The 27,559-nt window shown below is 39.6% G+C and overlaps 1 protein-coding gene across 2 annotated transcripts in view; it reads right to left on the bottom strand.

The window, feature by feature from the left end:
• The window catches only part of FANCC (FA complementation group C), a 77,551-nt gene extending 70,921 nt beyond the window's left edge, over positions 1 to 6,630 (bottom strand). Inside the window, exon 1 of one of the 2 annotated variants that reach the window (XM_039729744.1) lies at positions 6,577 to 6,630. The gene's annotated coding sequence lies outside the window, so the exon portion shown is untranslated. Of the gene's footprint in view, positions 1 to 1,678; positions 1,699 to 6,576 lie in introns of those variants that run through there. The other variant, XM_039729745.1, reaches the window with a different exon arrangement.
• Positions 6,631 to 27,559: the final 20,929 nt, after the last annotated feature.

The raw sequence follows: 27,559 nt of genomic DNA, 5'->3' as shown, positions 1-27,559 counted from the left end.
AGAGCTGGTGGAAGGGCTGGAAGGCACATCCTGTGAGGAGCGGCTGAGGGCTCTGGGTTTGTCTGGTTTGGAGAGAAGGAGGCTCAGGGGTGGCCTCACTGCTCTGTACAGCTCCCTGGGGAGCAGACTTGGAGAGGGAGTGCTGGTCTAGTCCCAGGATTTCCTGGAATCCAGTAACAGGATATGTGTGAATGGTTCAAGCTTTGTCACGGGATGTTCAGACTGGACACTGGGAAATCTTTCTTTACCAGGAGAGTGGTCAAACACTGGAAGAGGTTTCCTACAGATGTGGTTTTTGCTCCATGTCTGTCAAGTGCCTTAAAAGAGGCACTTGGACAATGCATTTAATACCAAAGTTAACATTTGTTCAGCTGTGAATTGGTCAGGCAATTTGACTAGATAATTTTTGTCCCAAAAAAATAGCCTATTCTGTTCTATTCTGGTCTGAACATGAACCAAACCAATCACCCAAATTTCCCTCACCACAGAACATCCTCCTCTTCTATCAACTTGTATTTGTATACTGCTTTAGTGGAATACAGAGGAATGCAGAGAAACCTACTTCCTTAAAATACAGTTCCTCTGGGGAAAAAAAAACTAGGTAAAAATTAATTCAAAGTTTCACCGTGGAATAAGCAGCATTTTGTGTCAATCACATACTATGAGCTATCAGTGACGGGGATGTTGCACATACACCAACCTTGGCACTTTCTTTTTCAGAAATTTAAATTCTGCAATTAACAGATAAATTATAATGTCATTCCCTCATGTCTAAGCATGAACAGAAGCACATACATTAAACTGTACATAGCAAGTCTCATCACACGAGTGAGTCACTTATAACCTGTAATATAGTAGGAAACGCGTATTCCTTTGTATTAGTGTATCGAGGAATAGCATTTACTTCCACCTGTACGTACTACAATTACAAGGAGGCGAGGGGAAAACCTATAAGAGTTCCTGCCAGAACATAATCTTCCTCCAGCTATGCTGTGGGGGTTGGGAGGCAAAGCAACAGGGACACAACCTGTTTACGTGCAGAGAAAAATGACTACTCACCTTTCTTCCTTCAATTAAATAATGAATGAACACTAAGGGGCCTCATATTTCCAATAATGCTTCTATAATTGTCATGCAACTGCTAAATTCAAGCTTTCCCCTGGCTTACACAGGTATACAAAAAGAAGACATATGTTCCAAACTCTTTATCTCAAGTATGTGAACATAAGGTAAAAAGTATTTTACCTTATGTGCAATTAATATCCAGGGCTACTCATACAGTTGGGTTCTAATTCTTATACTAAGAATTTTTATAAGAACCTCTAATATTTATTTAATAATGAAACACATACCTTTCACTGAAATCCCACAGTTCTACAGAGTTAGAGCATTTCTGCATAAGCATAAGGAAACAGAGGAACAGAAAACAATTTCTTCAAAGTCACTGAAGAAGCATATGACAAAAAGAGATGAAACACACAGATCTCATATACTTTAGCCTATTAGGAAACACTGTTTTTCAAGGCTTTTCCCAAAGATAATCTATTATTCACCTTAAGCTCCTCAAGCATGACATGACAACTTATACAATGATGGACAATATTCCACCAAAAAGAAAATGACCACACAAGAATCCAAAAAAAGTATTTTCTTTTCAGTTTATATTACACATACTTACCTTTACATGAACTCTAATCACAGATTAATAAGTGTAAGTAAAAAAATCTGTGAAAAGTATTCAGAGTCCACAGTAAAAGCAAGCCTGCAAATGAAAAAAAGCACTTCTCTGGAATAAAAGTCTCATACTTTTCCCCCTCCTCTCTCTCTGACTACTCACACTCAGAAACAGCCACAAAATAAAATCTTCAGAATAAAGATGTATTTATGACACTAAGTACATCTGACAGAAAAAGAAAAATGTATTCTTCAGAAGAATAAAAATAACTTCATGACATTCACATCAACATTTACACGTTTTTGTTGTACATTATCTTAACACACTCCCACAGATACTTGTCCCTGGAGTCCATTGACAAGGTTTCATGCTATTCACAGGCATTAAATCAGGCCATTCATTCTTTGAAAACAAGAAGAGATAAGTTTCCTCAGAAACATTCAGAGCAAAGACTTTCGGTCATTCACCCAGTCAAACTCATACAGCAGCAACAATTAGCTATGTGGGCATTTAGACTGAAGACAGGGAAATGACATTCAAATTGATGAGACAATGATTTGTGGAATTTTCAGTCAATTATTCCTGCATATTTTATGAGCACTTACTTTTTAATGTGCTACAGAGGATCCTCCGATTTGTCAATAATGCCTGTCACGTTCGTTCACAAAAATCTCACAATTTTGCCCCTGGCATGAAATTAAAGCTGTATTTTTTTCTTATGGGAAGAAAGCTTCTTATGAATGTGGTCAGTTGATGATAAATGAGAACTTCCAATGTACAGCATAGAAAAAAAATTCTAACTAGTGGTATGTCTCCTGGCCTCTTCTACTTGGACACTCATTTATGTCAATTTAGTTGATACCTCATTAAAGGCCAATCTGGAATACTTCAATACTGTCACATAGTTAATCAACATTTATTAAAAAAAACATGTCCAATGACTCTGCTAATAGGGAGGAAGGACAGCACTACAATTTGGCTTCAGGAATCAGAAGTCTAAGAACCCAATTCTCACTTCTGACATATGACACTAAAGAAATTAAAGTTAGTTAAGAAAGGCTCATTCTGCTTCACCTCTGCAGGAGCTTGATTAGTTCTACTCTGATTTTAAAGAACAGGATATTTACTTATATACTTGTTTACTTTAAAAAAAACAAATGAAAAAAAACCCCAAACTAAAACCAAATATCTGGTAACATCAGATTTATTCCATTTACAATTTTTTTTAAACTCTATTACGCACAACGATTTAGAAAGTTCCTTTTGCTGCAGTAGCCTTGTGGGTTTTATTTTGCAGGATTACCATAAATGATGCTGTGCAGATTAGACTTGAGCAAGTAATGTGTCTTTAGATGGTGTCCAGTAGTATCTGTACAATTCATCACTAGTAAAATTATGAAACTATAGCTCACAGTATTGCTTAGAAATATAATTTATATTGGAAGTTAAAAATGCATGCAGAAGTACTATGTCATGACCCTGCAACCATATGCAAGGCTGACATTTAAAAAACTAACAGAAACCTCTCACAAACAGCAAGGGGAAGACCTTAATCTGTCATAAGTCTGCCCTTTATTATTACACAGAATAAAAGCATTCTTGAACAAATTTTAAAGGCACTGTAATCAAAGCTTCCAAAATTCAGAAGAGTAAACTGTGATTGTTAATATAAATAATCTAGATATCACATTAATTTATTATTTATGTTTAATGAGTTTATGATTAATATAATACTGAGAAAGAGTATTTTGCACCCCCATAATATTCAACATACTGTACATTCCTGTCACTTAGAAAGTAGACTAACCGCACGATCCTGAAGTGTTCTTGGGAGCTGGTGGTATGTGCCACCAAGTCTCAAACAGAAAGAATTTTCTAATTCCCAAAGCTGCATGAAAGGAGTTACAGATTTTTAATGAGAATTACCATTGTCTTCATTTTAATAACATTAACAATGACAGCAATTTATTATAGTATAAACTGAAAAACATTGTCTGGGAATACCCTTCTTGGTGAAACTTGAATCGTTTAAGATTAGATTTTTGAGAGCTGTTCTACCACTTATACACGTAGCAAGATCTTTACAATCTGACATACTTTTGTGCATTGTTTAGGTATGTTGGCACAAAATATGCTGTATTCATTAAAAATAATTTTTTAAAGATCATCTGATAAACACTGAAGATTTTTATTTGGGAATGATCTCATGCAATATATACATCTTCCTGTAAATGCCAAGAATTATTCCATTAACATCTAAAAATTCTAACATTTTCTGAGTTCCTGTTTCAAGAAAAACTTGTTTCATCTATCTCTGTCACCCTTCTCAAGATCCTCCACCCAAATGTCTCTTGGAAGACATCTTTGCCAAAAGCAGCACCTTCACAATTGTAGGGCAGTATACTGAAACATACGTCTTAGGGAAAAAGAAATTATAGTTTAAAAGTACACTGAGCACCCAAGGCTGTTCCACTGATGGAACACCTGTGTCCAGTGCCTTTAAAGGGGTATCATTTGTTGCTGCAACTCCTCACAACATCACCCCAACATCAACTCCACCAGTGTCCCTTTCACCCATGGTATTCTGTGGTTAATTTCATGGGCACTCACCTGCTGGTCCATATGCATGTGCTGACCAGATGGAATCACAGCATCACACAATGTTAAGGAGGTGGAATGGATGCTACAGATCATCTAGTCCGAACCCTCCCTGTCACAGCAGGGACATCGCCCACTAGACCAGGTTGCTCAAGGACTTACGCAGCCTGGCCTAGAACGCTGCCAGGGATGGGGCACCCAAAACCTCACTGGGCAGCCTGTTCCAGGTCTCACCACCCTCACAGGAAAGAATTTCTTCCTAATACACAACCCAAAGTTCCCCTCTTTCAGTTTGAACCCTTTGCCCCTTGCCTTACCACTACAGTTCCTAACGAAGAATCCCTCTCCAGCGTCCCTGTAGGCCTCCTTCAGATATTGGAACGCAGCTATGAGTTCTCTACACAACTTTCCCTTCTTCAAGCTGAACAGTCCCAAATTTCTTTGCCTGTCTTTGTAAGGGAGGTTATCCAGTCCTGGAGGACTCCTGGCCAACAACATGGAGAACAGCAGTCTTTCTTTTGACCCTCCCTTCAAATTTTAGAACATACATATATGAATAAAATCACCATAACACCTTTAGCCTGCTTTCAAACTTGGTTAAAATTACCATGTTCAATCTTTAGTAGCCAAAGACATGGAGAGGAAGAATCACACACATCTCACTTCCTGAGAATACAAAGATAAAAGGCACAGAAGTTATTCCCAAAACTGGATCCATGCTTGTAAGCGAGAAGATAACCTCCGGGCTCCATTTCCGACTCGGGTTTTCCCAGCGCCATGTTCTCTGGAGTCAAGCCCCGGCGGAGGGGCCCAGGAGGCGGCAGCAGTGAGCACCGGCCCCAGCAGCGCCACACCCAACAGGCTTCCATGGATTTGGCAGCGCCTCGCGCTGGGCCTTCCAGGTCTCCACCCCTGCTTCAAATACCATACGGTGATCAATTCTTACAACACAACTTTTCAGTCTTGGGCTAAGAAGGGGAGATGAGCATAAACCCAAACAATGGAGCAAGTAACACATGTAACTCAGAACATAAACTGAATTAATTTATTGGGCGCAGACAATAAAGCCTTCTTTTCACAAAAGAGATGGGGGACAGCTTCAGATCCTTTAATTACATATCAGAAAAAAATCCCAAATTCTGAAGGTTCTCCTGGTTTTCAAAAGTCCATCACTACTTTGTTATATCATAGTACTTTTACCTAAAGGATTCTTCACTCTGAGGGAAAGCGCATTATGCCATTTTAGTTGTTTCAGTTATCTTCCCACATGAAAAATGGCCATTCGGAAAATTTTTGAGAGGAGTGGAAATTTAATTACCTACATTTGTGAACCAAACCCAAAACTTAAAATGTCAAATTCTCCCAGCACTTATGGGACATCTGTCTTCCCTAATCTTTAGTTTAAATAAAAGGCCAGCTACATTTTCTGACGGTATTCCCTAAAAGCCTGCTCATCATTAGAGGAACTCTAGAAGTTCCTCCACCACAGCAGATGTCTGTGCCAGATTTCACAGTACAAAGGTTGGCAAAGTCTGCTGAACCAGAAACAAACCCCCTCCCTCTACCAACCATTTAGGAAGGTAGCCGTGTATTACTGCTGCGCAGGTCTTGCACATATATCACAAAATGACCTTTTGTCACTCTGTTTCCTCCCCAGAAGGAGGGGGAATAGCCAGACAGATGTTGACGTCTCTCTTTGCAGATGTTTTCAGTACCAGGACAGCAGCTACACGGGGAGTACAAGAAGGCTGGCTGGACATGGACTTGTTACAGGGGCGTGTAGTGATAGGACAAAACGGCCTTAGACAGAGTAAGTTTAGGCTAAATGTTAGGGAGAAACTTTTCACCCAGAGAGTGGTGAGGCACTGGCACAAGCTGCCCAGAGAAACTGGGGATGCCTCATCCCTGGGAGGGCAGAAGGCCAGGCTGGACGGGGCCCGCGGGCACGCACAGCGCTCGGGACACAGCGCAGGCCCGGCCCCACCGCCACGGCCGCCTTCCTCTGCCGACCTGCAAGCCTCAGGGAGGGCCGGCCCGCCGTCTCGCTGCCCATGTCATCCCTTCCCCGGCGCGCTCGTCGCCGCCAGCTCCCGGGGAGGGAGGAAGGGGAGGGCACGGAGCCCGGCGGATGATCCGCACTAGCGCATCCCCTTCCCGCCACCACAGCCCCCGGCCCGCGACCACCGCGGCGCAGCCAGCGGGGGCAGGACGGGCGAGAAGCCGCCGCTCCCTTCAGGGGCTGGGCAGGTCCCGCCGGAGCTCCCCGCGCCCGCTCCGTGCCGCCCCTCGCTCCCGCCGCTTACCGCGCCCGCCGCCCCGCACCATTGGAGTTTTCGCGCGCGCGGCCCCGCTGCCCCGCGCCGCGCCTGCGCGGAGGGGCGGGGCGGGGCCGCCCGTCCCCTGGTGACCCAGGGGCAGCGCCCGTCGGCTTTGGGCCGGGGCTTGGGAGGAGGCTCTAAACGCAGGGAGAGCGTGGCTGGCCGTGGAATTGGCCTCCCGGTACTAACCCTGTCTGAGTTAAAGAAGCGTTTGGATAAGGCTCTTAGGCACGTGGTTTGACTCTTGCGGATGTCCTGCGCAGGGCCAGGAGTTGGATTTCCATGGTCCTTGCAGGTCCCTTCCAACTCAGGATACTTTGTGGTTCTTTGATTCTGAGTCTGTGATTCAGTCTGCCCCAGCGACACACACTTGGCGTCCTGACTCAAACACGGGACATCAAGAGGCAGAGCTGTGGCAGAAACCCTGTGGGTCTTCGGGGCCTGTGCACTCCCGGGGTCCCTAGCGAAACTGAGGCGCCTCTGTTGCCCTCACGCTGGAAACTCACCGGGCACACTGAAACACACGCTGAAAACCAGTGACACGGGCAAAGCCAGTCTGAAACACACGCTGAAAACCAGTGACACGGGCAAAGCCAGTCTGAAACACACGCTGAAAACCAGTGACACGGGCAAAGCCAGTCTGACCCTGCGTGTGCAGCCCAGGGAAACCAAAGTGACAGGGACATGGCGGCTCCAGCCTGGGTTGTGTCTTCTCGGCCGGCGTGCACTGAATTCTGGCAGTGGACAGGCCAAGGTGGCTGCCCACAGTCTTTGTCCTTTGACCATGAATGAAAAAAACCCTTCAGCTTTACCACTTGTGGTAAGACTAAGTGCAAAACATGTTAAACTTTTGCTTCTTTTCAGTTTTCTGAACACAGAAGGTCCTTGTGTCCCTGTGAACAAAATGTTATCAGTATGAGTACAGACATAGAGTAAATAAGAAATTTTGCTTTGAATAAACTTAGGGCTGGAAATAAATATGCAATTTACTGAAATTCGTGTTGGTGCCAAAATGAGAAATACAGACAGGGTGAACTGTGCTGTCCCTCAGTTTGTTATAAAGCATCAGGAATAAAACTACCAAGACTTGTAGTCTGACACTGGTCCTCAAAGCAGTCCTGCTGAAAATACCAATGCTACACAACCTGACTACTTGGTGCATTTTTGCTCATTACTCTCTAGCCTACTTGCACAGTCGTATTTAATTCTGTTCTTCCCATTCTTCCTCTTCAGCTCATCTACTCAGCTCCTTCTCCTGTTTACCCTGGTAGTTCTTTCACTCCTGCCTGGTTTTACTTCTGTGTTCACTGTTTGAAAAATAGAGCTGGTGGGAAGTTGCTACTATATTTCCACCTTTTTTTTTTTTTTTTGAGAAGCCATCAGCACACAGAATTCTCTGTTTCCTAGCATCTTCCTCCAAATATGTATTCTTACACCACCTTGTCCTTATTTCTTCCATGAAGCAACTGGATTGTCAAGCACTCATTGCATTCCTACCTGTGGAAAAACAAAACAGAAAAAAAGAAAGAACAAAGTTACTAAGGCAAAATACTCTCTGTCTTTAGCCTAGGTTGAATTGTTACTTTTCATATGGATTTTAAATTAAATTACAATTACATCATTAGTCTGAATTATAGGCTAGTTTGTATTAGACTTGTATTCAAGATTTAAAGTTTGCTTGAACATATGACAACCATGGCACCTGAAGTTAAAGTTGCTATTTCTCTTTTCTCAATTTTATAAGACCAGCTGATGTTCAAACTCCTTACTCCCATTCAGCTTTCGTATTCTTGCATTCTTTTTTTTTTTGTTTTTACAGGTTGCCTCTTTTTTGATCACCACTGCTTTCAATTTTCTATGAAATGAGACATTCCTATCAGTACAAAAGCAAATTCAACCTATCCATATAGTGAAATCCCCGTGCATTACTTGAATTACTTTTTCCATTTCATCCTATCAAATCAGAAACACCTTATGAATTAAAGGCTTGTTTGTAAAAACTTCGAAGTTCTTTCTTGGGAAACAGCAACTGGTCATCAGGCAATCCATCAAGACAAACTGTCAGGAATATTTCCCATACGTCCAACACATTTGCAGACCACAACTTGGAGCTTTGTATGTAATGCCCATATTCACACAGTGAGTCCAGTTCATAACTCATGCAACTCTTTTAATCATTCTACTCCTATTTTTTGTCAAGTGAAAACATGGAAGAATTTGTATTTGTTTTCTACCATGAATTGTGTTAATGCTTTCTTAAATGTCAGCATTATTAGTTGTTTCATTCATGACACTTTTTATGATTCTGGTACACTGGAAGAAGCTTGAGTGGAAGAAGTTTGATAACATCATTTTTCATGTTCCTGGCTGACCATATTCCAGAGTTGTCCAAAGTGTATTTCTGTCCCATAGTCAGATAGCAAAAAGCTGCCTTTGTTAATCAGCTTGATGCATACACCGTCAACTTACACAATTTTGTTGCTGCTCAACAAGCCAACCGCACAAAAAGATCTCATGCACACCTGAACGTATGGCTAAAGATCACTGTAATATAATAGGAGCTGTTAAAATAAACACCAGAATTTTAAAACAAGCCAAACTAGAGCATTTAAGGAAATAAAGGGAAAGGATATAATAGATAAATATGTAAAAATATGAGCAAACAAAAAACAAATATGAAAGTAAATTACTAATATGAATAAACTCCAGTAGGTAGAAAGAACCCTTGGTAATATTACCTACAAAGGACCCTCATATTAAATAGTCAAAAAATAAGTGGCAATGATATGAATAATGAAATAGGTAGTACAAATCAGATCAATGCCAATACAAATGTTATGTTACTTCAGACAGTCTGTATGGAGGTTTCCACTCCCACTTTTAATAAATGCAAAACATTTGAGGTTAAAAAAATGGTCATAGGAACTATTTCTTTAACCTTGATCTTTAATAACAGATACTACTACATATAGAGCTAATACAGCTGCCTTAGAGTATTACTAATAGTAAATCTCTGACATGTACAAATAATATTTGAAACTATAAAGTCGCCAGAAATAGTACTGCTACAAATAAAAATTCCATTACTTCAAGTCCTGAATATTTCAGAAAGGATATTCCACATACCAGAGAATTCCTGGCTGCTCTCTGAGAACCCTAGCAATCTCCTCTTGCCCAAGGTATGTTGCCAAAGCCCCTCATTAAGCCTTGCACTTTGATGAGACACAGCAGATACTATACTTCGGTTCAGAGTAAAATATCTACATTTGATCTTTTGGCCAGTATTAATTTTGTAGGAAAAAAGTCCTCTGTTATGGGAAGAGAAAGAAATGTATATTTGGCAAGTTTGAGGGGGAAAAAGGAAGAGAGGGGGAAAAAAAAGAAAAGTCCCAGCTCTTTTAAGCTTTTCAGAAGTTTGGAATGTTAGCATAAATGCTGGGGGAGGTAGACTGATGGGATGAACTGCAGGTGAGGCGCACAAAGGTGCAAGGTAAATATAATTATTAATGCACATGACTACCACATACATAATATATTTTATGCACATCACAACAATTAGCTACAGAGGACATACTGCTCTAAGCAACAGACAAGTACCAAGGAAAATGCCCCCAGACCCCTTAACTGAGTATATACCTTCATGTAGATCTGCGGCTAGCTCAGAATGGTTGGTACAGAGAAAACAAAGATAACAAGGAGCTAAGGTAAATGCTGCAGCCATATTGTTGTCCTTCACAGATGGGATGGGAACTACATGACCACCGCAGTGGCAAGCAAAGCTGAAATCATATTAAAGAGATTCCCAGAGAAGACCACAGTGTGTAACAAGTCACCAATACATATTAGTGTATTGCTGTTTGTTTTAGCCACAGTAAGGGATTTCTGAATAGGCAGATGTGGCATTTCTAAATACTGATTATATATGTGAAAATTTATCCACTAAAATACTGTACTTTGAGCGGCTGTTAGCCGAATAGTTAGGCATTTTAACTTCTGTGAGTTCAGGTGTTCATTTTCTCCCATATCTCCCATTTGATTCGCAGTATAATTTCATGGTTGCTGGTGCTTTTCCATCAAAGAAGCTGTCTTCAGTAAGGAGAAGGGAGTTTGCTCCTTGGAGGTATCAAAGTCTGCAAATCCTGTTGGTGAACTTTGTGAACAGTGCATGCCACACAGTCAGTATGTTCACACTAGAATAATTTTATCTTTCCTCTTTTTTTGTTGATTTGGAATGTAGTTCCTGTTGATTTGATGTCCTGGGAATGTTTACTTACTCTCAGGCAAGACAAGAACTTTTTCTGTGTTCTGTATCCCAAGTGATAGATGAATATGTTTGGTTTCTTCTTAATGCAAACACTGTTAAGTCTTTAGCTGGGGACCTGCTATAGGATTCAAAAAAATTGGCCCAGAATTGACCAGTGCTGTTGAATGTTCTTTAAACCAGATTTGAGGAGTTATCCTTGGAGCTCCCTTACCTTCTGTTAAGGCAGGTCTGCTATTTCTGTGACTGGTATAAAACATGGTCACAAGGATAAAATTTGGAAATTGTACCATGTATCAGTCACTGAGCTAATCTTGGCACAGTCAAGATTTTCATAATTCATCTTATTATATATATTTCCAAAATATTATTAGAGAAGCTGATCTGTTTAGGTCAGTAATTATGTTTTTATCTATAGTTTATAAATTTTCTTGTGGAAAATAATCCTGAAAATAAATCCTTTTCCTGTACCTGTCTGCACTCACAGCAGGTGCTATACAAAGAAAACATGAGTTACATCAGTTATTCCCAAGACACTGAGACAATAAAAAATTTTAAAAATCTTCCATGACTTCCTCCTCCTGTTGTGTTCTGCTGAACCCTTGAATACTGGAGAGCATTTCCAAAGTTTGTTCCACAGAAGAAGGGCAGTACATTGAAGCAGAGCACTTAGTAATTTCTGTAGTATTCCCTATTGATATTCTAAAAAGTTGCTGTAACATATACAGAAGATGCATGAAATACTTGCTACAGGATGGAAAGTTAGTGACTTTGCCATGACTTGTTCTCTTACTGACAACTATTAACAGTATGGAATATTCCAGTGAGCATTTCAGTTTCATGTGTGTGACTATATTCCTTCCTGCTTTATATAAAATACTCTCCTTAACTAAAAGAGTTATTTACACATTCTAGAACCTGTGCGGTTTAACTGAAATTTAAGATGATAAAAGGGGAAATACTGTTTTTGCTGGCAGCAAGCAGGAGCCGTAATAAAAAGTCAGCAAAATGTGATAAAGATCGTACTTGAACCAATTTTCAGAAGGTTGGAGATATGGGAAACTGCCTGTTGAGAATTGGTATGCAGCTACAAAACTTCATATTCTTTCATAAATTCCATTACTCCACCTCATTGTAAGTTATGAAGCATTAAGTCTTACAAAATAATGTTACTATCATAAAGTAAATCAGTGAACTCAAAGATATCACACACTGAAAGTCTTTAGCTTTTTCCTTTGCAAACCTGATTACTACAGATGAATTTTCAAATTAAGCAAGTAAATCTCAATGAATTCATTTTTCTTCACAGTTTAAAAGTATGAGAGAGCTGGTCACTACTTGAAACTGAAATTCCAAACAAGCCCAAAACACTGTAAAACACTGCAAGCAAAATGACTTTTAAGTTCTAATTCCATTAAATACAGAAATTTACTAAATGTACTAGAAATGTACTAAAAATGCATCAAGATAGTAATTGTCCATGCAGTATAAGACAAGTGTAAGAATAAAAGGAGGAAACAAAAGCCTTTAAGTGAATACATTTCTCTATAACTGACTTTTATTATATGGATTAAATGCTTTTGTTAAAAATGGAAGCACAGTTGCCATACTAACATAGTTTTGCTTGAAACGAGAGACTGTTTCTTCATCTATAAGCTTATCCAAGCCTATGTCTCCATCAAAACCAAACAAATCCCACATGTAAACAAAAATGTTATGCATCAGATGAAAGTGAAGAAATTACCAATATTTACTCAATACATGGATTTGCATCATAGTACTCCTCATGATGACTTCGCTATTAAAAAAAAAAAGCCGTAGAACATAAGAAAAGAGGGCTGAATGGAGAGACAGTGAGAAGATGCTTCTTTTTGGTTTTAAACTGATCTCATTCAGGCCTTGTTAGCTAACCAGTTTGAAAAACTCATCTTTATGGTTTGCATTTTTCTGTGTTTGCTGAATGTTGTATATGATCATTTGTTCACGGCAGCATAGGCCAGTCTACGACCATAGCCTTTAAGCCTTTACAAATTACGTTTTCAGTATTGCAGACCACTGCCTCATAGAACAAAAAAAAAGTCTCAGTTGGGATCCCTTCAAAATTGAAAAGATCTCCACTATTGAGTAGCTTGCCTAAAGTAGCTACCAAAATAGTATAGAGAAGTCTGTAGAATCATTCCAGTGTTAATCAAAAAGTGGCTGAAACAGCTCTATGACAGAAAATAAGAACAGCAGTTGTGGATTGCAAATTTTCCCCCCACAGTCTCTATACAGTACTTAAAACCTTGTCTTTCTCATTCCTTCATTTAGCCTGTTAGACACTGCAATGCTTTTTGACCTCCCAAAGGAAGTATAACTCTAGTATTCCATTGCCTTCATTCCTTCTTTAAACAGTTTGTCATCCACACTCCTTTGCCTGCTGTACTCATATTTGCAAGTCTGTGGAATGCACTCTTTCATAAATATCCTTTCAGTTATTTTAGCAATCATTCTTCCTTTATTGGTATTAACCTTTCTTTAACCTTGTTTATCTTCAGATTTAATCCCTTCCTTGTGACATCTCCGATGAAATAGCAATTTGTTTTCCATCATTCTCTCATTAATACAGTGTTCCTTTGTTCCCTTAATTTCTTGTGTCATTAACTGAATACCTACATTGGGTCACCTTTAAATGATCTATAATCTAATACACCGAATCTTATTCACAGCTGATAGTCACATTAATATAATTCATACTGTTCAAAAGAGCTTTATACAGCTTTGTACAGACCACATAAAGCCTGGCTGGAAAACATTTTTTCGAATACCTCTATAAATGAAGGTATATACACAAATGCATCATGCAAAATGAAATAGCAAAATAAATATTGCATTATGTTGATGAAAAGACTGAGTATGTATCTGTAAACTACAAATAAATACATATTTTTAAATAGTGTTGAATTAATCCATATCTGAATGTCAAAATGTGAAGTTATTGTCACCTATAAAATAAATCTTAATGTATTAAAAATCACAAAGTAGGAGCCCAAAAGCTCATAGAGCTGTTCATACAATCCTAAGGTTAAGGCATAGAGCTTGTTGCTCCATAAAATTTTTATTAATTTTGGAAACAGTTGCATCCCCCTGTTTCTCTTGTACTCACAGTCACATTCCTTATTTTCCATGTTATCTCAGAGGTGTGCCCTGAAGTTTGCTTAAGAGCTTTAGCTCAAGCCTGAGATTTAAGTATGTATTTTCTTACCTTTACATATTTCTTTCATTTCATAGGACATAAAAAGTCTCTGACAGCAGCTACAATACCATTAGAGGTTCTTCCGTATTTGATCTCACAAAATAGTTTTTGTCATGAAATAATGTGATATCAAACATGATATGTAGCTGAATTCGCTTCCTCTAAGTGGCTGTTTTTCTCCATCTAGTAAATGAGTAACGTGATACTGGCATTGTAAAATGTTGTAGAAATGGGGACTAAGGAATATGATTTAAAAAGCAAGTATAATAATTATTATAAATAAAAAAGTACACTCCAATGATAGGACTAAAGAAGCCTGGTTGCTCTGCATCTTTATTATTTGGGTTTGTGGCCTCTAAGAAGTCATAAATCCTTGCCTTTTCCAAGGACTAACTAAATACTATAAGGCCATAATGTAAAGAAAAAAAAATTAAAGCATCAGTAACTTTAGTAATTGAGAAGGAAACTTTAAGTGACACTGGGCAAGTACCTCGAATGCAAAAAGCTTTCTGTGTGGTTTCTTAGTGTACTTACTGGGTTTGGACACCACAATATAGAAAAGACATTAAACGGTTAGAGAGCATCCAGAGGAGGGTCATAAGGATGGTGAAGGGCCTTTGGGGGAATCTGTGTGGGTGGCTGAGATCACTTGGTCTGTTCAGCACGAAGAGGAGACTGAGGACAGCCCTCACTGCAGTTAAAACTTCCTCATGAGAGGAAGTGAAGAGACAGGCACTGATCTCTACTCTGTGGTGTGCAGTGACAGAACCCCGGTAATGGCCTGAAGATGTGCCAGGGGATATTTAGGTAGGACATTAGAGAAAGGTTCTTTCCCCAGAGGATGGTTGGGCACTAGAACAGGATCCCCAGGGAAGTGGTCACAGCACCAGCCTGGCAGAGTTCTAGAGCATTAGGACAATGTTCTCAGGCACATGGTGTGACTTGGGGATGGTGCTGTGTAAGGCCAAGATTTGGACTCGGTGATCCTTGTGGGTCCCTTCCAACTCAGCTTATTCTATGATTCTGTGATGTGGGATGCAGCAGTGAAGTGTTCTAAACATGATCATATGTGGCTATACATTACAACATGTGAAATGCAACATCTAAAACAAGTAACTAAATTATTTAGGGAGACATTACCTATTTTCAATGTTTCCAGTGTCCTCAATATACAAAACCTATGTGGGGCCTGTGGCATTACTTACTACCTCTCAAAAATCCTTCTCTATGCCACAGGGTGAGAGCCAAGCTGTACATGGGAACAGATGACCAAAAGGATGAGAAGATAGGGAGCTTGGCCCTGTCTAGTTTTTTTCTCAAGGTGTAAGGAGAGTGGAGCAAAAACTCCATCAGCAAGACGTTGTGCATCTTTTGTCAGAGCTGCCCTTGCACTGCTGACATCCTGATGATTCATACTTTTCCAGACACTCTGTTCAGTTATGGCTGCTCTGTACCACTTAGAAGAATTAGAAATGGACATGATTTAGTGCTGCTCCAAGCTGTGCCAGTGCATGAATGGAACTGAAAACACGTATGATCTGTGTCTGAATAATAGTGTCATATGGGATATAGATAAATAATACACTTTACTAAATAATAGTGTTTGTCGTGGGATAAAGAGAACCTAATTAAGAAACAACAGGGATAAAGCACAAGAGGTCCTTTCAGAAAGTCTACAACAAATGAAAAACAGATCTCTGTCATTTTGCTAGCCTCAGCAGCACTCTATTTAAAATTATAATAAAATGTATTAGTGCTTGTTCAGAGAACTTGTAACCATGTTAAACCTACAAAATTCATACTAGACCAGTTACAAATGATGATAAAATTTAAAAGATCAATGCTGCAAATTATTCTCTATCAGAAGACCACTGGGGTTTTTTTCTGTTGAGGTTTTTTTCTTTTGAGGTTGATTTCTCTAGTGGTTTTATGCTCATCACTGGTTTTTATTCATATCCACATTATAAAATTCCTTAACCAACATGTGACAAAAGGTATTTATCATATCATCTTTAGCACTGTTACAAATCTGTAGTATTAGTCTCCTCTCATGCACAAATTTGAAACAGACGGGTTTAACAGTGGGTTGTTACAAATAAATTTCAGGCTCTAGAAGCTCTGTGTTTCTGTGTAGTGTAGCTGCATACCTAGCAAAGCCTTCTGCACAGCCTTTTCTAATGGCCTGGCAAAGCCTAAGGTCCTGTGCTTAAGGCTAGGCAGAGTACTTGGCAAATGCAAGTGATGTGGATGCTGTTCAACATGAGCTTACAGTTTCTCAGCATCAGGACTAAATTCCTTGGCACCCCACTAATGCTTGTGCTTGAATGGGAAATGGCCTGAACGTGCCACTCTGACCACACTAGTGTTAGAGAGTAAGCTAGAAAATCTGGCTTCCAGAGAGGTGCTTCCTCTGGTTTATCAGTCACTGAGTCTGACTCTTCAGACTTCTAATATCATACTTACTAATGTCATCGCATATGTTTTTGAAGACATGACAGCAATCAAAAATTATTTTGTTTGGCCCATCCTTTTCAGTAATCACATTTTCCTCACTTGCAGCAAGCAATCACTGCAGATAAGGGTCTTTTGCCTTAGATGTATTAGATGTTGTAAATACACAAAATTACTTAATCACAAACAACTTACTTTTTTTTCCCCTGCCGTTCTGGTTCTCTGGTGACAGACATTTGCAGACATTTGATGTATTTCCCCAGAAGACATATAAATGTCCACAAAACTCAGACTGTGTTGGCCAATAGCCAGCAGTAGAAGAGGGTAATGCTGATGCTTCCCTAGCCTACAGACAGAAACACCAGCAGTGAGCAATGACACAGCCCTAAGGGTGTCTATTTTCTCAGAGACATACTGGGAATTTGCATCTGATTAGACCTGTCCATTATAAAAGACCATTTTCCCAGCAATATAATAATTTCTGCTTACCTTCTTTTTTAAAACGCTCACTTTTAAATAGTTTGGAGTTTTTTCTGAAGGAAGGTTCTATGTGCATTTAAGAATACAATTTTCTCTGCTAAGAGCTCTTTACAGTCTAGGTTGTCATGCTGTTAGGCAGTAACAACCAAGGAACAGAGCATTTCCTAGGAATTAATGGCTTGCTAGGCTAAGTTTAAAGCCTGAGGTACAGCCAGAGGCTATTAACTCCAGCTGGTCATTAAAAATCCTTCGGAAATACCTTGCTCCAAGGTCAGTATTACTGTTAAAACAAATGTAGGCAGATGGATTTATTTCATGAGTTGCATTTTCAGCTGGTATGCACAGGGCTTTTCTGGAGAATTTACACCTTCTTAACATTAACCAGTCAATTATTTAAGTCGCCTCTCAGCATTCCAGTCATACAGTTTTAATTATCCTTATTATGAAAAATGGAAGTGTAGCACTCTGGCAAATTTCATATCAGTTTATCTGATTAGCCTTTCACATCTGCTGGCAAACATACCATCTTTTTTGCCTACCAGGGAAACAAAGTCTCTGATATGAGCATTTATTCCCCAAGAAATAAGTACTTCATCTGCTCCTAAGTATCTAGTGTGTTTGCACAAAGACAGGATTATTCAGAATACCAGCTGGCCAGCAGGCCAAAATGAAAATTTAACACAGGCAGCGTTTTACAGTCTTTAACAAGAGCCTATATATAATAAATAGTTCCATTTAAAACATCTTCTGGGGAGACAGTGCAGTAGCAAAAGATGAAGTCAAGAAAATACATTTGGAATTGATTTGCTGGAATGGAATAGGAGCATTCAGTGGAATTATTACTGCTCAGAAGTGAAGATGGGCACGGTTAGTAATAAACCATCAGTTGATTTAAGCTCTACAAAATAAATCTTGAAACTCATGTATCTGATAGGTCAGATATCTTTCAGAACAGTCATCTGCACATGGGTTTATATCATTGTAATATTCAGATTTTAAAAAACAAAACACAGTAAAGACACTGTTACTGAAAAAATGCTATTGCTGCTGCAGAAAAAAAAAAGACATTCTGTATGTTTAGTAAAAAAACATTACTTTTTAGTGCCTATAATGTGTTTGTACTGTGATAATACAAACAAGTCCAGGTACAGATAAAGCCTTTTATGTTGCCAGCTCTCTAATATTTGCAGGTTTTACCTCAGTACTGACTTTTCTCAAAGTGAAATGGTGTACCTGAAGTTTTGTGACCTTTATCAGTACATAAAACCAGTCCTGATCTTGTCAAATGGCAGACTTTTATTTCACAAGAGTTTAACTCCCTGGGTGATTACATTTAGAGAGAAGCAGCAGGGCTTTGGGATTTGATTTAACCACTTTTGATAAGACAAATCTAAGTATCCACACATCCCTCTCAGCCACTGTTGGGTTCCTATCAGTAGATGGGGAAGTTTCTAAAGTTTTACTGGGCAAACTATATTGCAGCAGTGAAACTAATTATTTTCTTAAGGTACTGAGAACTGTAGAATAAAAGGTGATTCCAGGAATCCTGTTGATGTCCTGTTGCACTATAAAATCTTGTATTTTTTCTGCTGAAGTGCACCTATAGTTACTTGCTAGCTTCCGTACACATAGATACACATACAGATCCTGATAGGTGTTCCATCCTATTTTTAAATAATTTCCACTGACATATGAGTATCTTCTACTTTCAAAAATATTTCAACACCTCAACAAGGCTTTTAAATGTCCCAGACTTGACCTTCATGGAGCTTCATAGGATAGAGAAAAGTCCTAAGGCACAAATCCTGCAAATAGTTACATGTCTGCTTAGTTTTAGGAGTCCTTAGGAGTTACACTCCTTAAGCATTTAGTAAAGATTTGCAGGATTATAGCTTGAGTATTTTTATTTTAATATGTTGTTATTCATGTAGGAGTATGCTTAGTACATGACTGTACTACCTGTTTAAATGCAAATTTTCTTTCTCTGTCACCAAATTCTGATAGCAATATTTGAATGCAGCTTGTGATGTCAGACTCCTAACCTGAATTCAAGGCAGTCTAAGAAATGCAGGCTTCTCCAACAAAGAAAAAGGTGCTTTCCCAACTTAGGGTGAAATAGTTGCAAATCCTGCCTGTGGCTGGGCATGAATTATGGACTTTTATACAGTGTTTGAAAATCTGTGCTTTTAGTGTAAGAGACAGTGTGTATAAAATCAAATTTTGTCCTTCTAAATATGCTTCGAGATGAAACATCCACCCCTTCAACATTAACTGGATAAGTTGCAGCAGTTACAGTGAAAGGATGCCAAGACTAAACTATTTACTTAAAGGATTCCAATGTGTCCAAGCACCAAATGGTTTAAGTCTTTCAACCAGGCAATTAATAATAAAACCACTATTCCAAAACACAGTTATCAGCACCCCAGATGTATAACCGAATTTAGCAGTATCTGATTGTCCAGCATATTGCACGTTATCCTGAACAAAAATTTCTCACCAAATGGATAGCTTCAGTCCTGAAATCCATATCAGATATTCAGGATATACTGGCAAAATATTTGCCCCAGGCTTTAAAATGCAGCTCATCTTCTTGTGGACAAATACTTGGAAAAAAACAAAAAGCCTCCCAAACCTTTGAAATTTTTTTTTTCCCCCACTGGGTTGTTCCATGAGTTTGTTCTCTTCATATTAACAGACTTTTTTCCTTGTGAGGATACTTAGATATCACTCATCTGGGTAGAAAGGTTATTTTTCTTGAATAGAATAGGTTGCATCAAAATAAAAGGAAAATTTCTTGGGGCTGTGTACTTTATCATTTATATTTCTACATTATCTGACGCCCGTTTAGAAGACCTAACTCAAGTGTCTCTGTTTTCTTATGTGAAAAGAAGGGGAAAATCAGAGCAAATGCAAGTAATATCTAAGTGAAAAACGTAAGTGAATACATATAAGCAGCATGGAGGTCCAAAAGAGAACACTGGGAACCAGAAACAACCACAAATTTCTGTATTTTAATAAAAAAGATACAGCCACTGCTGCAACACTCAGAATTCGCAGATCCAAGTAAGCAACTGAATTCTGTTCACAAATCTGAAGTCAAGCCAATTGACATAGGGGATGTTCACGTGATAGTGTTCAGATTCCACAAAAGATTAAATGAATCTATACCCAAAGTTACAATGTTTTACTGCTATGCCAGAACCACTACTGACAATTCCCAGAACAACTATTTGGATGCATTTTATTCTTTAGAAAGATGAGTTATTGAAGGTAGTATACATTTATTTTATGGGGAAGGCAATGCATTCTCTTTAATAGGATTGCAGATATCCTTTTATTTATTCCTGGAGTTTTCCTCTTCATTTAATCTCATGTACTGTAACACTAGGTTTAGAGAGAACCTAACAAAGATGCTTTTGCATAAACTTCTTGAATGTGTATAAATTATTCTACACAGCAGCATACAAAGTTGCACATTTCATAGAAGCAATGTCTTCCTTCAGCCACTTGCAAACATCATGCAGTTTCAAATTTTGGTGTACAGCCATGGAGTGCTGTACATCATTGTTCCCAGGCTACGACAAACTGCTTAAATGGGCATGTACCTAGACATGCCATTTTTATCAGAGGGTATTTGAAGAAGACTGGTATCATGGCTGTGTTCCTGCTGACCCAGTGAACATCTGTTTTCAGCAACATGTTTTGAGACATGTATGAAGATCATGAAGTAGATACCTGACCAGAATACCTGATCTAAATTCTTTGCATGTATGCATGCACAGTAAATTCTGTGTATCATATTTCTACATTCACTTCAGTTTATCTCATCTCAACTAGTTAAAGAAAAATCCTTCCTCAATGCCTCCTCCTGAGTTACTAAACATGGAACTTTCCTTCCATGGAAGTGCACAAGGGAATTTAAACCCTGATAAAGATACAGGAGAGAATTTAAATAAAATTTAATTGTATGAAGCTTAGAGTCACACATTTATTAATTAGTCTAAAGGATTACACAATTTTTCTGTTTATTAATTTTCTACTTCATGGCCACTCAAAGTCTGTTTGTATTAAAGAATCAATAAGCCATTTAGAAAAATGTAATGATAACAAGTTAATCTCTGAAAGCACTGAGGTAACTACGCTGATAATGATGGCATATTTTTTGTTTAGTATCCTGAAATGGGCAAATTACAAATCTATGTTTTCCATTACAGTAGTAGAAGAAGTCTTAATAAAAGGATTCCCTAATGAAATATGCCGCAGCTCAAAAAGCTCTGGTGAAAATGCTCTGACCCTATAGTGCCATTTAAGACAGTCATATTGGATCAAAGGCCTGCTGGAATATGGAGCATCCCTGGTGGATGAAAGGCTTAGATTTTATCAGATAGTGTAAGGTATAATCATAAAAGAATGGGAAAATATTCATGGAACACAATAAATAGAATGTGCAGCCACTTTTAATTTTGAAGCACAAAGGACTCTTTAATATCAGTATTTTCCTGACAATTTATTACTGTAATTTTACTGTAGATTACACTATCCATTATGATTTTCATATATCTTCAAGTGACAATACAGTACTCTCTCTTCTCACAATGATGCAGCACTGGGTGCAAATCTGAAAACAAAGCAGCAGTTAAACAGATGACCAAGTATCGAATTTAAGCCATGATTTACAATGGGGAATGTTTCCAGAACCCACTTCCTTTGGAACAAAGTATAGCAAGAAATAAAAGTGAAAAAAGCTTTGATAGCTCTTTCCTACCTCTGTAGGGTGAAAAAAAAGGGGCCAGCATCCGTCCAACAGAGAAACCATAGCTGAGCTCTCAGCACTTCTGAAAATTTAGTAACCTCTTTTGATGCCTAAATAAAATTGTATTATACTGAAGAGGGCCACAGGATAAACCAAAGCCAGAAGGAACTTGTAGGAAGGCAGAATCCCCTTTTCACTTGCTTCAGTTATACAGTGACAGTCTTTTTTATTGTGGCTCTTCCCTGCTTATTTTTAAAAAGTGCTTTGTTATAAAAACTTTTTAGAAACAAATATTTGAGATGCTATCTTGATAAGAAAGGTTCTTTGATCATAGATTTGTATCTATGAATTTGCATGCAGAAGTTATGAAGTTAAATAATATCTATTTCCTGTGTATTCTTAATAAGGTTATGGTCAATATATAGCCAATCACAAAATCCTACTTGCCTTTTAAATAATTTTTATTTTTTAAAAAAACACTAAAAATTACAGATTTGATCTTGAAAAAAATAATCTACTTGTAGGAAAAACAGAAGAAAAAAAATACATTGCATTCTTCCTTGTTGCTGGTTGTGTTGTAGCAGAATTTTAGAAGAAAAGGATCTAAAACTGTGGAAATCCCCCTGTGGAACCCCTGATGGGGAGACCTCTAAAAAATTCTGTGCCAGGATTGAGAGATGAACGGGACTTTTGGTTTTTTCAGTCTTCAGGTTGTTATTTTTTCTCTTATCAAAAGTTCAGCACACTGTGTACATACCAGACTTAGTGTACAAAAAGAAGCCACCAAAAGTCACAAGACACACAAGTTCAAGGTCTTTTAAAACTATTATGTCTAATTAACTCTTAGAACATATTTAATTTCTATCTTTCTACTAGTAACTATTTATTTATCCGTCCGCGCAACATCTGCATTGTGGCTCTTTCTAACCAATCACTCTGTGCTACCAACACTGCAGAAAATGGAGTAGATGAAGAAGAAGAAATAGACCTGACAACTCCCAAAATCTTCCATCTTGTCGTCTATCTACCTCCATACTGAAAACCCAAAACTCTACGTTTTTCACCCTGTCATAAACTATACTACTGTTTCACACACTTGCAGATTCCAATTCATCTCAAAGTCTTGGAAGCTTTCTCCATGGATGAAGGTTAAAAGCAGTGCTCTCCTGGGGATCACAGCTTCTCAGGACAAATAAACATTCCCTGTGCCCTGGGTTACAACACAGAAGAGCACTAGCCCCTCTTATACTTGGGGATATTCTTGAGTAATTGAAAATTAAAAAAAAAAAAAATAGCAAAGCGGACAAAATGACAACTGAAGCATGTTTGTAAGAGAATATAACCCAAGTTTGCCAACAAGACTACTTCTCTCAGTTCTGTGAACTGCAAGTGCTTTACTTACCCCTGTGAAGGCCTTGCCTTCAAACAATGCCTTAGTCTAGGAGGTTCCTGGAGTTTTTGGCAGAGAACTTTCTGACACAGCTGGTGTGTGAGCCAACTGGGGACGACAGCTCCTGCACCTGCAGTTTGCAAACAGAGAGGGTCTGGTGAGTGATGTGATCACTAGAGGTCATCTTGGGCACAACAATCATGAAAGTATGGAGTTTTTTGTTCTCAGAGGTATGAGGAGGGACAGGAGAACTGGTGCCTGGGACTTCTGGAGGGTGGAGGTTTAGGTTGAAAGACTCCCTTGGACACCAGTTCTGAAAGGCAAAGGAGGTCAAGAAGGCTGGACATGCTTAAGAAGGAAATCCTAAAAGCACAGGAGCACAGGAGCACAGGAGCTGTCCCCATATGCTGAAAGACAAGCAGCCAGGGAAGACCAGTTTGGCTGAACATAGAGCTTTGGCTGGAATTCAGGGAAAATAGTAAGTTTATGACCTTTTGAAAAAGGAACAGACAACTCAGGAGAACTAGAAGGATGTTGTGAGGTTATGCAGTGAGGAAATTAAAAGGGCCAAATCCAGTGAGATTCTAATCTGTCTATCCCATAAAAGAAAATAAAAAATGCTTCTGCAAATACATCAGCAACAGGGCAGATCTAAGGAGAATCCCCATTCTTAACTGGATGCAGAGGGAAACACAAAGGATTAAGAAAAGAGGCTGATGTACTTAATGACGTTTTTGACTCAGACTTTAATAGCAAGAACAGTTGTCCTCAGGGTACTCAGCCCCTGAGCTGAAAGATGGAGACCAGGATCAGAATAAGGCCTCACAACCCAGGAGGAAATGATCAACAACCTGAAATGTCTCTTAGATGCACACAGTCTATGGGGCTGAGTGGGGTCTACCCAAGGGTTCTGAGGACACTGGTGGAAGTTCTCAGAGAGCCACTTTTCATCATTTACCAGCAATCCTGACTGGTAAATGGATCCAGTTGACTGTAAGTTACCAAATGTGACCCATTTACTATCCGCAAGAAGGGTCAGAAGAAGAATCCAGGGAAGCACAGACCTGTTAGCCTGACCTTGGGTACTGTCCTGGAGCAGGTCATCCTGAGTGCCATTATATGGCAAAATACATGCAACATAACCCAGGGCTCAGACCCAGCCAGTGTGGGTTTGTGAAAGGCAGGTCTTGTTGACCAGTCTGATCACCTTCTATGACCAGGCAACCAACTTAATGGAAGAGGGAAGGTCTGTGGATGTTGTCTACATGGACTTTAATAAAGCTTTTGACACCATTTCCCACAGCATTCTCCTGGAACAGCTTGTTACTCATGGCCTGAGTGAGTGTATCCTTTGCTGGATTCAGAACTGGCTGAATGGCTGAGCCCAAATATTTGTGGTTATTGGAATTAAATCCAGTTGATGTCCAGTTGCTGGTGGGGCTCCCCTGGGGCCTCAGTGTTGGGTCCAAGTCCTATTTAACCAATTATTTGGAAGGGGAGATCAAGTGCCCCCAGTCATTTCCAAGAGGACACCAAGCTGGGTAGGAGTGTCGATCTGCAAGAGGGTAGGAAGGCTCTGTGGAGGGATCTAGACAAGTCGGATCGATGGGCCAAAGCCAGTGGTGTGTGATTCATGGGGAAGTGCTGGGTCCTGCCCTTTGGCCGCAGCAACCCCTTGAAAGGGGTTGTTGGCCTGGGGAAGAGTGGCTGGAAAGCTACCCCAGAAAAAGGACCTGGGGGTGCTGAGCATGAGCCAGCCGTGCCCAGGTGGCCAAGAAGGCCAATGGCATCCTGGCCTGTATCAGCAACAGTGTGGCCAGCAGGACCAGGGTAGTGACTGTCCCCAGTACTCAGCACTGGTGAGGCCAGACCTCGAACTCTGTGTTCAGTTTTAGGCCCCTCGATTCAACAAGACGTTGAGGAGCTGGAATGTGTCCAGAGAAAGGCAATGGAGCTGGTGAAGGGTCTGGAGCACAGGTCCTGTGAGTCCTGTGAGTTGCAGCTGAGGGAGCTGGGGTTGTTTAGCCTGGAGTAAAGGAAGGCAAGGAGAGACCTCACCACTCTCTCATAACCACCTGCAAGACTGTAGCAAAGTATAGGGGTGGTCTGCTCTCCAGGTAACAGAAGACAAGACAAGTGAAAAATGCCTCAAGTTGCACCAGAGGAGGTTTAGATTGGATACTAGGAAATATTTCTTCACTGACAGCGTAGTCAGGTGTTGGAATAGGATACTCTGTTGGTAGTGGCATCACCACTCCTGGAAGTGTTCAAAAGGTGTGTAGATGTGGCACTTTGGGACATGGTGGTGAACATGGTAGTGCTCGGTTACTGGTTGGACTTGATTATCTTAGAGGTGTTTTCCAACCTTAACAATTCTATAATTCTACGACCAGAGTCCAGGGATTGAAAAACACCCACGAGGATGCACATATCACAAATTCCCACAGAAAAGCCAAAAAACCCCAGGAAAAGCCAGCATAACAATCAGATTCCCAGCTGACCCATAAGTGATGGCTTCCTAAGCAGTCCTACTGCAGTGCTTCTTCATGAGGGCTTCCAGAGCCTTTGCTTTTTCACATACTTAGTCTGTCAGATGGCATGTGAGAAATAATATGGTGCTTATTACGGGCATGTGTGTTCTCTGGAACTGGAAAAAAGCATCAGCTGGGTCACAGCCCACGTCTGGGTCTGACACACAATTTCAGTGGGAAAAAAATTAAGTGTTATTCCAAGTATCCATGCAAAGAAGACCTGAAAGGGAAAGGTACTCTGAGAGAAAATAACTTTAAATGACACAGTGGAGTGTCTTCAATTCAAAGTCTGTTTCTTGTATTACATGTACATTAAGGAAGCTAACAAGGCCACTTCCAGTAAGTCAGTTCCCTTCTGTTCTGCTTAATCCTATTTGTAGTCCAAAGAAATAAATCAGAACAACAGGACTGTGGAAAGAAGATCTAGAGACTCCCATGGTGTGTAGAACAGTGCAGAAGAAAATTCTGCATCGAAAGTCAGGGAAGCCAGCCCCCAGACCAAAGACAAACACTTGTCTGGAGCCTCTTCTTCTATGGTTCCCTTTTGCTAAACAACAAAAATTGAAGCAGAATCAGAAAATGAAGCAATATGCACTGGGAATATTAGCCCCAAGGAAAATGTGAAATCCAAGGTGCAACTTCCCGCATTTTGGAAGAATTTTAATACATTTCAGGACAAAAAAGCACATGCAAAAAACATAAGCCTAACTGGTATTTATCTTGGACTCAATGCTAAAATAACTTGCCAGTAGCAAATTCCATACACTGAAACCACAGTTCTTACTACACACTCGCGTGTTTCCCATCATACACACTCACACACATAGACACACACACATTGCATAGAAAAACACTCAAAAAGCCAGCATCAACATTATAAAAAAATATCCCCCAAAGCAAGTTATCACCTCACCTCTGAGTAGGAACACTGGGCTCTTATGCTCAGCATGCAGGCACAGCCAAACCTCCCTTGTCCATCAGAATGACACCCCTCGTCATTTTACACAAACTTCAAAAGCACCTTTTAAATAAATTCTTGTGAGTCCTCCTGCATGGGCTCAGGTGTAGTTCTCTCTATTTCTCTTTCTGCTTTTTCCTTTATTTTCTATTGTGCAGCTCACAAGCCTATTTGCTTCTCTGTGTTTCAGCATCCCTTCACCCAGCATCTACCAAGGCAAACAAACCAGCACCACTGCGCCTGTGTGCACTACTGCATGCAGAGCACCCAAGTTCCATGTTGCCAAGCTGAAACAAGTCTCATTAGTAGTAAAACTCAAACTTTCCTATATGTATTTTTATCAGTTACAGCACCCACATCCAATTTCTGAATTAATTTTTCCAGTTTGAACAGTCCTACTTTTTTGCCGTGATTGTGAAACAACAGACTTAACTATTCAAAGGATCAGAGCCCTTGTCACTTTTTGTTAGGAGAATCTTGGGCTTTCTCTATCAGTAATTTTTCCGCTAAGCATGTCCAATAAAAATGGCTTTCAAAAATGTAAACTCTCCATTAGACTAATGCAAGACCTGAATCATAAAATATTTGTGAAACATACACAAAACAAAAAGTAAACAAAAGAGAAGAAGTGCACGTAATAATTTCCATGGGGATACACACTGAAGGCTTCTTACAGAGATTCATTTTTTGGGATTCCTCAGGCCTTATGCACAAGAGATCTTGTATTTCTGCACTGGCTCTTTTTGTTGGCTTTTTGAAACAATTCAAACTGCATCTTAGGTATCTGTGGGCAGAGCTCCATTCACTAGCTAACCATGACCCATTCTGGATGCCATGCTGACTGATGTACCTGTAAGGATGTACAATAGGGAAACAAAGGAAGAGGTGTTGCAGTTTTGAGTAAAATAA

The sequence above is a fragment of the Passer montanus genome, unplaced genomic scaffold (genome assembly GCF_014805655.1).
Source record: "Passer montanus isolate IOZ18808 unplaced genomic scaffold, ASM1480565v1 scaffold7, whole genome shotgun sequence".
In the NCBI taxonomy this organism is placed as follows: Eukaryota; Metazoa; Chordata; class Aves; order Passeriformes; family Passeridae; genus Passer; species Passer montanus.
This window is presented reverse-complemented; position numbering and strand designations above follow the sequence as displayed.